General features: G+C 40.2%; 1 long non-coding RNA gene across 1 annotated transcript; it reads right to left on the bottom strand.

Moving 5' to 3' along the window:
• Positions 1 to 1928: 1928 nt before the first annotated feature.
• On the bottom strand, positions 1929 to 4934 carry LOC115949499. The gene is made up of 2 exons (XR_004082945.1): positions 4565 to 4934; positions 1929 to 3721 (listed from the first exon to the last, which is right to left on the bottom strand). It is a non-coding gene; the product is annotated as an uncharacterized LOC115949499 (long non-coding RNA).
• Between the last annotated feature and the right edge of the window lie 7077 nt (positions 4935 to 12011).

Below are 12011 nucleotides of genomic sequence, written 5' to 3'. Positions count from 1 at the left end.
CATCACTGACTGGGGCTGCTTTAAAGTGAGAGATGGAGCAGTAAAGGGCTCTGTGTCTCATTGCTAGCTAGTACTGTGTTTCCAACAGAGTAGCCAGATTGTGATGTTGATATTTGTTCTTTCTTTCTCCAATTTAGAATAATTAAGACTTCGAGAAAACAAAATGTTGTTAAGAAATACAGTGGTTATTTGATTGTACTGACAGAACTGTAATTTTCCTTTTATTCTGATAATTACGTCAACTAAGTCTGTGGATGTTTGCTTTATTATTACATTTGTCAGCATCTGTCACTGTAAAATCTCTGACAAATGCCCTCAATTTCTCTTCTAGAGTAATGTCATTAGCCTTTAAGTGAACAAAATACTTAATTTGGAGTTTGAGAAATACATGGTGACCTGCATAAAGAATTAGCACAAATTTGATAAGCATGCACTAAGACTATTATAAAACCAGAGATTGGATATACTGCTCTAAGAGGCACAGTCTTTGTGACAGTTAATATGCCAAGTTTGTGGAAATTAGCACCACTCTGGCTGAATTATATCTCCCCTGCAAACAGCTGGGTTTTTTTCTTATCTTTAATATCAGATTTGTGCAGAATTGACTATACCGCCTACCTACATGGCTAAAATAAAAGCACATTGTAGTGGTAGTAATGCTTTAGGAATCAGAATGACAAATGTCAAAATATTGCCTTCTTAAACCTATCATAGCATCATGGCCCAAAGGCAAAGAAATGAACAAAGAGATCAAGAAAACCAGATACTTACTTTGCTTTAGTATTTCTACACTCAAGTAAAAACATTTGTAAGATGTCTCTGCTGGGCAAAAACAGTTACAGAGAGCAAAAGAAGCCAGGAGACTTTCCACAAGGAAGGAAAGAGAAAGCATATGACACTCAACACTGCTGAGGTCCTTGGTGTTTTACCACACCTGTGCCAAGTTTGTGACCCAGTTGAAGACCCTGGCTCAGTAACAACTAAAGCTGACTGACCTTGCTCCTGATTTGAAGGCTGCCTCCCTAGCAGCCAGAGAGCTGTCTGGTCTCTTCTCCAAATTGCTTTGCTGCACACAGGAGTCTAGGGGTAACCTAAGATGAAACAAAGGCTGGACTATCAGAGACAGGAACCTTGGTGGAAACAGAAAGTGAGCTAAATTGATAGAACTGGGACACTCCTGAAGCAGCCTGTAGGGAAGCTGCTGCACTTCACACGGGAATGTATTTTTCTCATCTGCAGATCCTTACATATTGTCCTATCTATTGCAAATTCAGGCCTCCTCACAATTGCATAATACTTCCCAACTACTTTTTGCAGACCTAGAGTGTTTATGGACCATAAGCTGAACACTACTGGGTCTCTTAATTTAAGTGTTAGCTCATCCAGGGCATCCATTCTTAAGAAGAGACAACAGAGTGGCTGAAAGACACTTCCACTTACTCAGAACTATGGGTATTTTAGCTTAATTGTACACTGCAGCACATAACCATAACCACAAAGCATGTAAATGTTACAAAGTTTAGTTCAATACAAGATCTTCTGCCTTACCTGGAATGGCTGCTACTTGTGTTCCTATGGAAGAACAGGTTTCAGCCACTTACCCTTAGGGATATATGTGTTACCTGTGCCTCTTATAGTCAGCTTAAAACCAGCTTTGGCTCATTAGTACTTTTAGGAAGAAATGCTTGAAGTGGACTAAAAATAATAAAATAAAAGTATTTGCAAAAAACACTTAAATTTTAATAGCTCTTCAGGTAAGTAGTTTCTAAAAATTCTCACTGCTTCAATATAAACATCCCCGTATATCTGTTACCTCATTTCATCCAACACAATTGTCAGTGCTTTACTCACATCCCCCAAGTACGCATCATAACCAGGCAATCTTATTATTCATTGCCATAATTTCAGAGGACAAGCACAACAACAGAAATGTAATATCTTACTGATTTATTTAAGCATTACTAGGTGAGAGAAGGATGATGAAAGCAGATACAGGACAAGCAGACACACTGAAATGTTCAAAGCTGATTTTTACAAAAGATTCTGCAAAATAGCGTTATTATTCCAAAGGATGCACCCACAGTGGGCAGGAGCAAAGCTCCTTGTCCAAGTGCCTTTCAGTTACTGGCATTGCTTTTTCTCTGGATTCCAGGAATGCAGGCACATATCCAACACTCATTCAAATCTATGGGAAACTTTCCACAAACACAACTGGGCTTTCACATCAGACTGTTCAACTAAGTGACAAAGCTATCATTTCTTGGAAAAAAATATAAGTCAGTATAACTTTCTTTAAACACTCAGGAAGAATGTTTCCATTCTCATCTGAAAACTTCAGTCATGGTTACAAGGCTGAAGGGAACTCAAGCCATTTATCTGAAAATAATACTTTGGAAGTACAGCAAGTACAACACTTTCACACATTCACAGCCCCACTTTAGGAATCTGTTTTCAAATTAGATATTACAAATGACTTAATGGAATTTTAAATTATGTTCTGCTAACACTTAAGCATCACAAAATGTTCATATTCTGTATTTTCTTGCAAGACAGACTTGAAATTATTAGAAAACATTCTTTTATTACACATGTAACATGGCATAACAAGTATTATTTACTGCACTTTTCTCAAATTTGGTCTAGACTTCAAAGTATTTATCATAGTAATTGCAAATAGCAATCATGAGAAAATCTCTCAAAAATCTTAATCTAAAAACTGAAAATAAATTTAAATACCTGCAGAATCATGACCTGCAGAAAAATATTTATCCTGGTGGAAGAGGAACACACCAAAAGAACACATGTAAAGATTAAAGAGAAACTCTCAAGAAAATCATCCTAAATTCTCAGAGGTTTAGCATGAGATGACTATAATTTTTTTTCTCTGTATATTTTCCCATTTATTTACTTTAAACTTTTGATGGTACCTGTTTGTGCTGGTGCAGAAAGGATGCCGGAATAATGACAAAACCATGGATGAAAGGCAAAGAGTAAACTCATTTTTGGAACCTCACCAACCAGGGAATTGCCAAAGCAGCAGCCAGAAAAGGCACACAAATGGGAACACAGGCACTGCAAAGCTTGGTCCATGGTGGAGGATCAGCCAGCCTGCTGATTTTTCCAGTATTTCGGGGATTCACACAAATATAATTTACCACTGTGCTTCAATCTTGCCCACAGGAGGGCAGGATTCTCAAGCATGTTTGATAGGGTGCCTCTAGGTCTACCACAGGCCTGTGTTTCCTAGACACAGATGTTCTACCTGTCTAAAACACAAGGTCAAACAGCAATCAGTATGATAGATGTGGTTTTCAACAGCCAAACTTGCAATACACTGGTGCATGTTTACAGTCCTCCTCCTCCTTCTCGCTCTTCCACTTCTCACAGGTCCTGATGGCAGACCCAGACTGGTCCAAGGCAGCAGGAGATGGCAGAGCAGACCTGCCACTATTTTGTTTCATTTCACCACTGAACATCTGGGTCTAGTTCTACAGTACCTGCAAAAGCTTTCTGGGACCTGGCCCATGGGATGGGTGACAGTGTGGGAATGAGGACTTTCAAGAGAGTCCAAGTTTGGAGTATTACAGTTTATTGAAGCCTTTAGATCTTCGTTTTGAAGGGATGCTCTCTATTTCTTTTTATAGCCTGAAAGGTGGCACAGAAACCATCCAGGTGGTCCAAGAACTGCCAGTGAAAATGCTGAGAATCCAATGATTGTATCCTAAATTAAAGAAATAAGGTTAAATAAAGCTAAACAAATTGAAATGCTCCCAAACTAAGATGTCCATTGCCAAGCAAATTATGTGGTATTATTGAACTTCTGCATCTATAATTCCAGAGATGTGACAGGCTCTAAAGGAAAAATAATCCACAGAGGATTATTTTATGTGTTTGAACCAAAAGCACTAGCAATCTATGGCAGTTGAAAAGAAAAGTATCTTAGTCCGTTCCATGCATCAAAATGCTTATACAAGACACATTTAAAACAATAAAAGGCACATTAAAAGATATTAGGCAAATGTCTTAGTTTCCTACAGATTCAGTACATTTTGTGCCTATTTCTTGAGCTTTTTATAAACCTAATCTTTATAGAAACAGTATTGTTGGCTTAATAGTTACAGTAGCACAGTTTACCCCTATTCAGATAAAGGAGCTTTGGGTATTTACCAACACTAGAAGTTGATACAATAACGCAGAGAGTTGCTGCTTAACTTTTAGTTAAATAAATTGAATTGGTCTCCTATAATCACTTGCTGGAATACTTGTGCTGGGGACTACAATCAAAGACTATAAAAGGCACCCCACAGAAATGCATTTTGTGACATGTCTCTGTAGGATGCTATGTCAGCATTCCCTTCCTCTCAGGCATGAATGTCCCTTCTAGGAAGTAGGAGACAAACTTCTTTGAGGAGTGGAGGGAGCTCCTGGGCAGAGCTGGCTTCTTCTAGGGACGAAGAAAACAAATATTTTCTATATGAAAAAGAACAGCAAGAGAAAGTTCTTCCAAGAAGATAGGCTTGCAAGAGAGAAAAAAAGAAAAAAAGAAGGCTCAAACGCAACTCACCAGCAGTCCCACTTTGTCTTCAGGTGGGGAGCTGTGGATCCAGCGAGTGCTCCAAGTGGCAGACCTGAAGCAGAAGAGCCGGGACCCACAGTGTTTTACAGGGCCCATTATTTTTATTTCAGCCCGGGGAGGAGAGAGCACAGCTGGGATATCCTGACTAACGAGTGACTACTGCTGCCGGGAACTTCTCAGCTCTCTGATGCTTTCTATTGCTCCAAGCCTGTGGAATGCTGAATTCCCTTCTGTGAAGACTGCTTGACAGTCAAGTCCTTGGTTTTTAAGCAGGGTGCAAGCAGCACCAGCGCAGTCCCTGGGTGATGAGCAGCAGGAGCGTGTCCGTGCCCGCTGCCGGGAGCGGAGCGCCGGGATGTGGCAGCCGCCTCCTCCCACGGCCTCATTGGGTTGTGCCGCTGAGCCCGGGCGCTGGGAGGAGTCTGCCTCTGCTGCTCACCCTCTGAGCAAAATGGAGAAAGCTGTCTGTCTTCCCATCTGCAAAACCTTAAAAGTCTTTTTTACCCCTATGCATGTGTGTCTCCACACAAATTGCCTGCACCCCAATTAAACGCTCCCTGGAATTCCTGTTTGCAGTTCACTTACTGCTTTCATTCAAGAAACTGACCCATAAATGACCAGTACCTTGAATAAAATACTTCCCTGCTCCCACTGCAGAGAATATCTCCTTCTTGCACACCCTACCCAAACCATCATTAATCCATGTGCACAGTGGAGCTATGAGGTTTTTCCCTGCTGAGAAAGCAGCCCTCCACAGCAGGGAAATGTGAAATTACCTGCCTGGGCTCAGGATCAAAGCAAAATGTGTGATAGGGTAACAGGCAAAGGCAGAAAAATGTGATCAGCATTTCTGGTAGGAGATTATTTAAGCACACAAGTAGCTGGGCAGACACAGAGATGGACATGTCTGCTCCTCTGCATGCAGAACTGGAGAGCCACAGTGCCATGGCACTGAGCACAAGCTTAGGGGCTGCCAGCCCAGGAGCAAGCACTGTGCTAATTAAGCAACTCACAAACCGGGGCTGGTTTATAGCTAGTCAGCTGTCAGCCACAGCAATCACACATCTGACAGTCTGTGCATATCTGTTTAAATTGTGTTCCTTGTGCACTCAGAGCTGGAGAGGCAGGGCAGTAAATAATCCTCCCCTCAGCTATGGACTGTGCCATTTCCAGAATGGACATTTTTCATAGATGAATTCTGTGCCCGTTATATGCACACATGAAGATTTTTACTCAGCCGCAGTAAAGAGGTGATTTTTTAGATACCCTACTCATTTCTAAATGAATTTCATTAATTTTTGCTGTGCTTTCTCCTGCTTTTAATTATCAAATCCTGAATCAGATAACTATAGCATCAGATAACTCTAGGCTTCAATTCAGAGTACATCCTTGAAGCTCACTTCCAAGACAGCCTGCAACACACTGATGGTGGGGAGAGCCTCAGCATGAGGGGTTTTTGACAATGTCCAGAATATGTTAGCAAGGTGTAAAGAGCAAAGAGTTAGAAGTCTACACAAACAAAGAGTGGTGGATCAGTGATTAAACAGACATATCTGGCATGCTATCTGCCAGAGCTGTGGTTTTGTTATCTTGGTAAATTTAATTGCTTGATTTTATGGAGGACAAGACAAGTTTTTTTTCCTGTAAATTCTCCTCAAACACTAAATATCCTACCTGTCTGTAACAGATACAGAACTTATCTGGAAATATGTCTGAAAGATGTGTCTAAAGTAACCAGAAAGCAAAAGACTGATTTACATTCATCGGCTGAGGCAATAGCTGCTAAGCATACAGTGGATAACCCTAAGCAACTGAACTTCCTGTGCCAGACCTTCTGACAGCAAGAGATTGTCTTAGATATATGATACATGATATTTTAAAATAATAGGGTTTGAGTTGTGCTACTTGTTTTCAGGTATTTGCTGTTGTGTCTCATGTTCTCTACATTGATTTTCTTCTTCTCTACAGCTTTGAGGATTGGAAACTTCATAAATTTATGCTGAGATTCTCCTTTCTATCTCCTGCTCAGACTAGCATTAATTCCTGTATTAAAATGAAATTAAGCACTGTCCTACAATAGCAACAGTGCCTCTAATTAATCTTGCCATGCTTGACACTTCTTTTTCAGCTTTCTGAACATTCACTAGAAAATCAGATATAATCTTATTTTTCTATCAAATCTTCCATGGGGATGAAAGGGTTAAAAATGGAAGCTTGGCAAGGAAAGAGGAAAATAAGTTGTTTCTAACACTGTTTTCACTCAAAGACCAACCTTGCACCTGGGAGATATTTCTCTCAGTGTGAGAAAATTCATGTATTTGTGTTCAATTTGGGTTGTTTTCTGTCTGCTCTAGAAGAGCTTTCTCACCCAGATAACAAAGTGTTGTTAACAAACAAAACAACATTCCTCAGACAGGCTGGCGGCCTTTTCGTAAGGGGGAAGGGAGATAAGGAGTTCAGAGATTCTAAAACAAAGCCTGGGGAAGATTTGTGCAGCCCAAACCCCTTTTTTTCTGTAACACAGGACTCAGGCCTAGCCACACTTTGCCCCTGATAAAATGAGCTTAGCATCACATGTGTCTCTGTTTGATTTTGGAATCCTCCAGACAGTGAAATGCTGGAATAAATCTATTTTTTGCACTTCAGCTGTGAGCTGTGGTCATCTTGGTGTTTCCTGCATGTATTTGGTTCACACACCTTACAGGAGCTGAGCTGTGAATCCAAAGCACTCTTCCCCATCACCACAGCCCCTGCCCAGGACAGTGCTGAGCACTGACAGCCAGACTATGTGCTATTTCCACATGGCACTGAACAATATTTGTCCAAAGGGTCACCCCGAAGGCTCAGCTGCTCTTGGCTCAGCACTGGCCCTTTTGTTCCTCACTCAGTCTGTCTCATTCTGCGCCTGGGGATGCTCAGCCTGCTCCAGCCTCCTCCACACGTGCGCTGCCAACCCTCCAGATAGCACTTATACACCACTTCTGAACACTAGGAGTCTTCTCACATTAAGTTTAGATTTAAAAAGCCTTTTGCTGTTCCTAGATTTGTTATTGGTCCCTTCAGAATGGCAAGAGGACTTCAAAGCTCTCCTGGCACAGCTTATCCAGGTACTTTCTTCTTGGCTGCCATAAAAATACATTCTGTATTTTTCCCAACATATGTGGAGTTTCCCAAATCTCACAGGTTCCTAGTTCCTTCACTCTTTCAGAGCCCTGCTTTTAAGAGTATTTGCTCTTTAGACTGCTGTCACTGGAATAACTTGCTGTTGAATTGCTGAGGTCCCTTGTTCATTAGCTGGAACCATTTCCTCACACCTGAGCTGGGAGGGCAGCTCCTAGGGCAGCTTCTCTGGCCACAGTGATACAGGCAATAACATTCCCATTAGTGCCAGTGCAAAGCACTTTCAATTAACTACAGGGACAGCACGACCCCCTGATTTGTAGCTCATTTTCTCCCTCATTTGCTCCTGGGGGAAGATTGTAGATAATATGTAAGGCTGTTTCAGCAGTTTTATTTCTGAGTGAGGCCACTTGTTTATTTTATTTAAAAGGGTGACTCGAGTGTGAAGGAAGATAATGCTGGGTTATATTTTCCATGGTACTTGGTTTCAGAATATTATCTGAGGGAACCAAGCCTGCTGCACAGAGAATTGTTAACCCTCCCTGGACATAAACATTGAAATCCTTACGTTAAAAATAATAGAACATACAGAACTAAACACATGTTGAAACTTCTCTAAAAATTATCATTCATTATCCTGAGTCTTCAGATCCACAGTCCTGAGAAAATTACTCCAATGGCATTATTGGAGAGAGTTTTTAACCATTGGTGATTTTGTGGGGTTTTTTCCCTGGTCTGTCTATAATAACATTCCCACAAATAAATCTCTTGATGTTATATTTGAAAGACTATTTGTGATTGTCTTTGCTTTTTCACAGAAGAAAACATTTCAGTAGGAATGAACAAGTTTCTAACCTATCACTGCCTTAAAAGATTAAAGATGCATCAAGATACAGAAGAATTCAAAACAAGATTCTTACAGCAATATAAATTTAAGGTAATTGTACTGATGGTGGTATTTAACCTGTAGAACTATGGTGACATGTAAAAATTTAATTTGAAAATGAAGTAATTATAATTACCTTGGAGATTGTTGAAGGTTGGGGTTTATTTTCTTTTAATGAGAAATTTCTAACATTTTAACTTGCCCTAAGTTTCATATTTGGAAGAAAATAAATTCTATTTCTACTAGTTGGACACATTTTTTAAACCGCTTTCAATAAAATTAAATATATTTGACATTTATAAGTGTGCCTGATATAAATACTATTTTTTCCATAAATTGCACCTCAATAATAGTTATAGTAGAATAGAGAGGATTTGGTGGTGATTCTACCGTGAGCTGCTTCTTTAGACACAGAACAACACGCTTTGCAATAGACACAATCTAGATGACTCATTACATAAATTCATAACCTTTTCTTTCTGAACCTTAGTGGAACACTTGTTTAAGCTGTACTGGAAGCACCTTTGGAAGAAAAGGTTGGATAATTTCTTTAATACAGCAATGGGACTTAGCCAAGGTCAATGGACCCCCCTAGGCAGGGGAACCTGGATGTCCCCAAGTGTAGGGGGATGCACAATAAGAAAATAAAAGTTGTATAGAAAGTAATCTTAGCCCTTAAGGAGTTGCAGCTGAGCCAGTTATTAGAGATTGGGAGCAGGCCTGAGTTTAACAGGCCACAGCTGTAGCCAATAAGAAGAGTTATAAAAGAGTGGATTGGCTGGTTGAGGGGAGCAGGAGTCAGTTGATTGCTGTGAGGACAAGGATGAGTCAGTGCCTAGAGGAGCTGCCTATGAGAAACATCAAGGAGGTGTGAACCTCTAGCAATATGGAGCCTTTGCAATATAATAACAGCACCCCAGCCAGCACCTGGATGTTTGTGCCTCTCTGGGGAGCACACCCTACCTGGGGATGGCAGAGCTCAGACCCGTGCCCATTTTGGAGAGCAAAAGCTTGAGTGAAGTTTCCCCTGAATTTCTGGAATGTATCAGAGAGAAGAATCAAATGCTGGGATCAGATGCTGCATATTAATAACCCAGAATACATATTGCTCAAGAGCTTTGCCCAAGCAGCCTTAATAACACTGAAGTTGTCACTGTGTTTTGAATAAACAAACCATTTACAAGCTAATTACAGATAGCATTTTGCCTTGAGCATTTACTGAGTATTTTATATTGTACAGGTTGCTTCTGAGAAAAATTGAAAGCAGATATTTCTTTAACAAAATCCTTCTGAGAAAAACAGCTGATTAATTCTCATGTCCTTGAACACAGACATACAAGGCTTCTTGTTCACAGTTCTACAGCTGTTTTGATTTAAAAAAAAAACATTAATAGTGTCCTTCCTTTCAGCTCCTGTCTCCAGGGAATTCATCCCCCAGATTTTATTGAGATATTGAAGCTAGGAGTGTGGGCACCATAAATTCTTTCTATCATTGTTTTTTATTTCCTCAGTTGTATAGATCTTCCCTTTCTAGCAGTGTGCACCTAAAATCTGAATCTACAATGCGTGTTGCCTTCTTCCTTTATTGACTTTAAGAGAGGATGTGCTCCTAACAAAGACAGCTTGGTTAAGTAGTAACATTTGATGGCCTGAATCAATGCCTGACTAGTCCTGGGCTCAGGAAATCAAACAAGATTTCACAATTGGTGTGGGCTGTCTGTATGGATCTATCAGTATCCATACTAATCAGTGAGAATGGGTATTTCTAAACACTTAGGAATTTCCTGGAAAGAATGGCTGATACATTATATTACTGCAAGTATTGCTTCAACATTTAATAAGTCTGCTATGCACAGTATGTATAAAAAAAGGAGAAAGTATGTTCTTGAATTTGCCATGTATTAGCCTAAGTACCATAGACATAATATCACTGACATAAGAAAACAGTGGATCTAAGTGCAAAGACCTATAAATACTGAGGAGAAATGTGAGCAAAGAGGAAGGAGAGAGAGGGGAGCAGTGAGGAAGGTTGTGAGGCACCTTGAGATCAGAGCCTGATTCTTCAGTTCCTATTCTCAAATCCATTTAATTTAAGAAATATCAGTAGTGGCAAATGGAGGAGTCAATCTCTATTGGTGTCACCCAGAGATCATTGTTAGAGGTTCCACTTAGGCACTGAGGTGCTGCAGAAATTAAGATGCTGCTCCTGCTTTCAGAACCTGATTGCCAATATGTGTAAGCGTTTAAGATAACTCCACACCCAGTTATCAGAAACTCATTCTCCATCCCAAATTGTATTTATGGCATGTAAAGGCTGAAGAGCAATCAGGCTCAGCCGTCTTGCTGTGAGACTGTTCAGGGGAGAAAGAAGGGAATCATTCAGTTTATCAAAATAAAATTCCCTGTTTGGTTTACTGCCTGAACAGAGCACATAAGAGATAATGGAGACAACTTCCTAGGTGAATAGATAAAGCCCAATCAAATGTTCATGTGCCTTGGTCAAGGGCACAGCACTCCAAAAGGGCAACGTGGTCTTAGGTTTTGATCAACTGCATTAACAAGGAAAACGACACAATATGGGATTTACTTAACTGAGCTTAGATTCTCTCCTCCTGAAGTGTAGGTAAGTAATAGCAGTGACACCAGAGCAGGTTTGACATGCTATTGCATAAAGCTTTTTAAGAAGGGCACCAGGTGACATTTTGTCATCTACTTCAAGCTCAGTTAGATCAACAAGAGCAAATATAAACAAGCTGAGAAAAGAAATTCTGTAACATATGAATACATTGATCTATGCTGGAATCAAGCATATTCAAAAGCAAAACTTTTATTATATGATGTTAAATTTTCTATTGCTATTTCAATACATAGCAAGGTTTTAATTTACTTTCTTCTGGCTTTTTGTCATGTCTTTATTTGCTTTTAAATTGTAAGGTAATTTTTTGTGCATGCTGTTTTGCTTTGAATATAGTTTAAACCTCGGACAGCCTTCCATCTTCAAGACCCATTTCACACTGTAGATGGCACTAATTCATTGTGCAACACCAAGCAGGCTCAGCTGATTGTGTGTACAACAACTTTGTTCTGGTTTTGTTCTCCTGAAGGATGAGATTTTTATCCACTTGTTAAGTAGCAGGAAAAACAACTTAAAACTTGCTTGAAACCTGGGATAAAAAATATTCTCTGCTGTGGTTTTGGCTGCTGTATGCAGTATATAACATTTTTGTTCTGTAAACTCAAACAATAGTCAATGGTGTAAGAGCTGGGATACAGGGATTACTTAACATGACTAGGCTGAGATTTCTCCCACACTTCTGGCACAGCTAAATCCAGCAAAGTCCCAGCTGCAAGTGTGAGCCTGTGAGTGGCAGAGTGCTGTGTGATGGATGCTCCTGGCTGTGCTGGGGGCTGACAGGTGCTCTGACCCAC

Source organism: Geospiza fortis, unplaced genomic scaffold, assembly GCF_000277835.1.
Source record: "Geospiza fortis unplaced genomic scaffold, GeoFor_1.0 scaffold23, whole genome shotgun sequence".
Taxonomy (NCBI): Eukaryota; Metazoa; Chordata; class Aves; order Passeriformes; family Thraupidae; genus Geospiza; species Geospiza fortis.
Note: the sequence above shows the minus strand (reverse complement) of the source record. Positions and strands in the feature narration are given on the sequence as shown.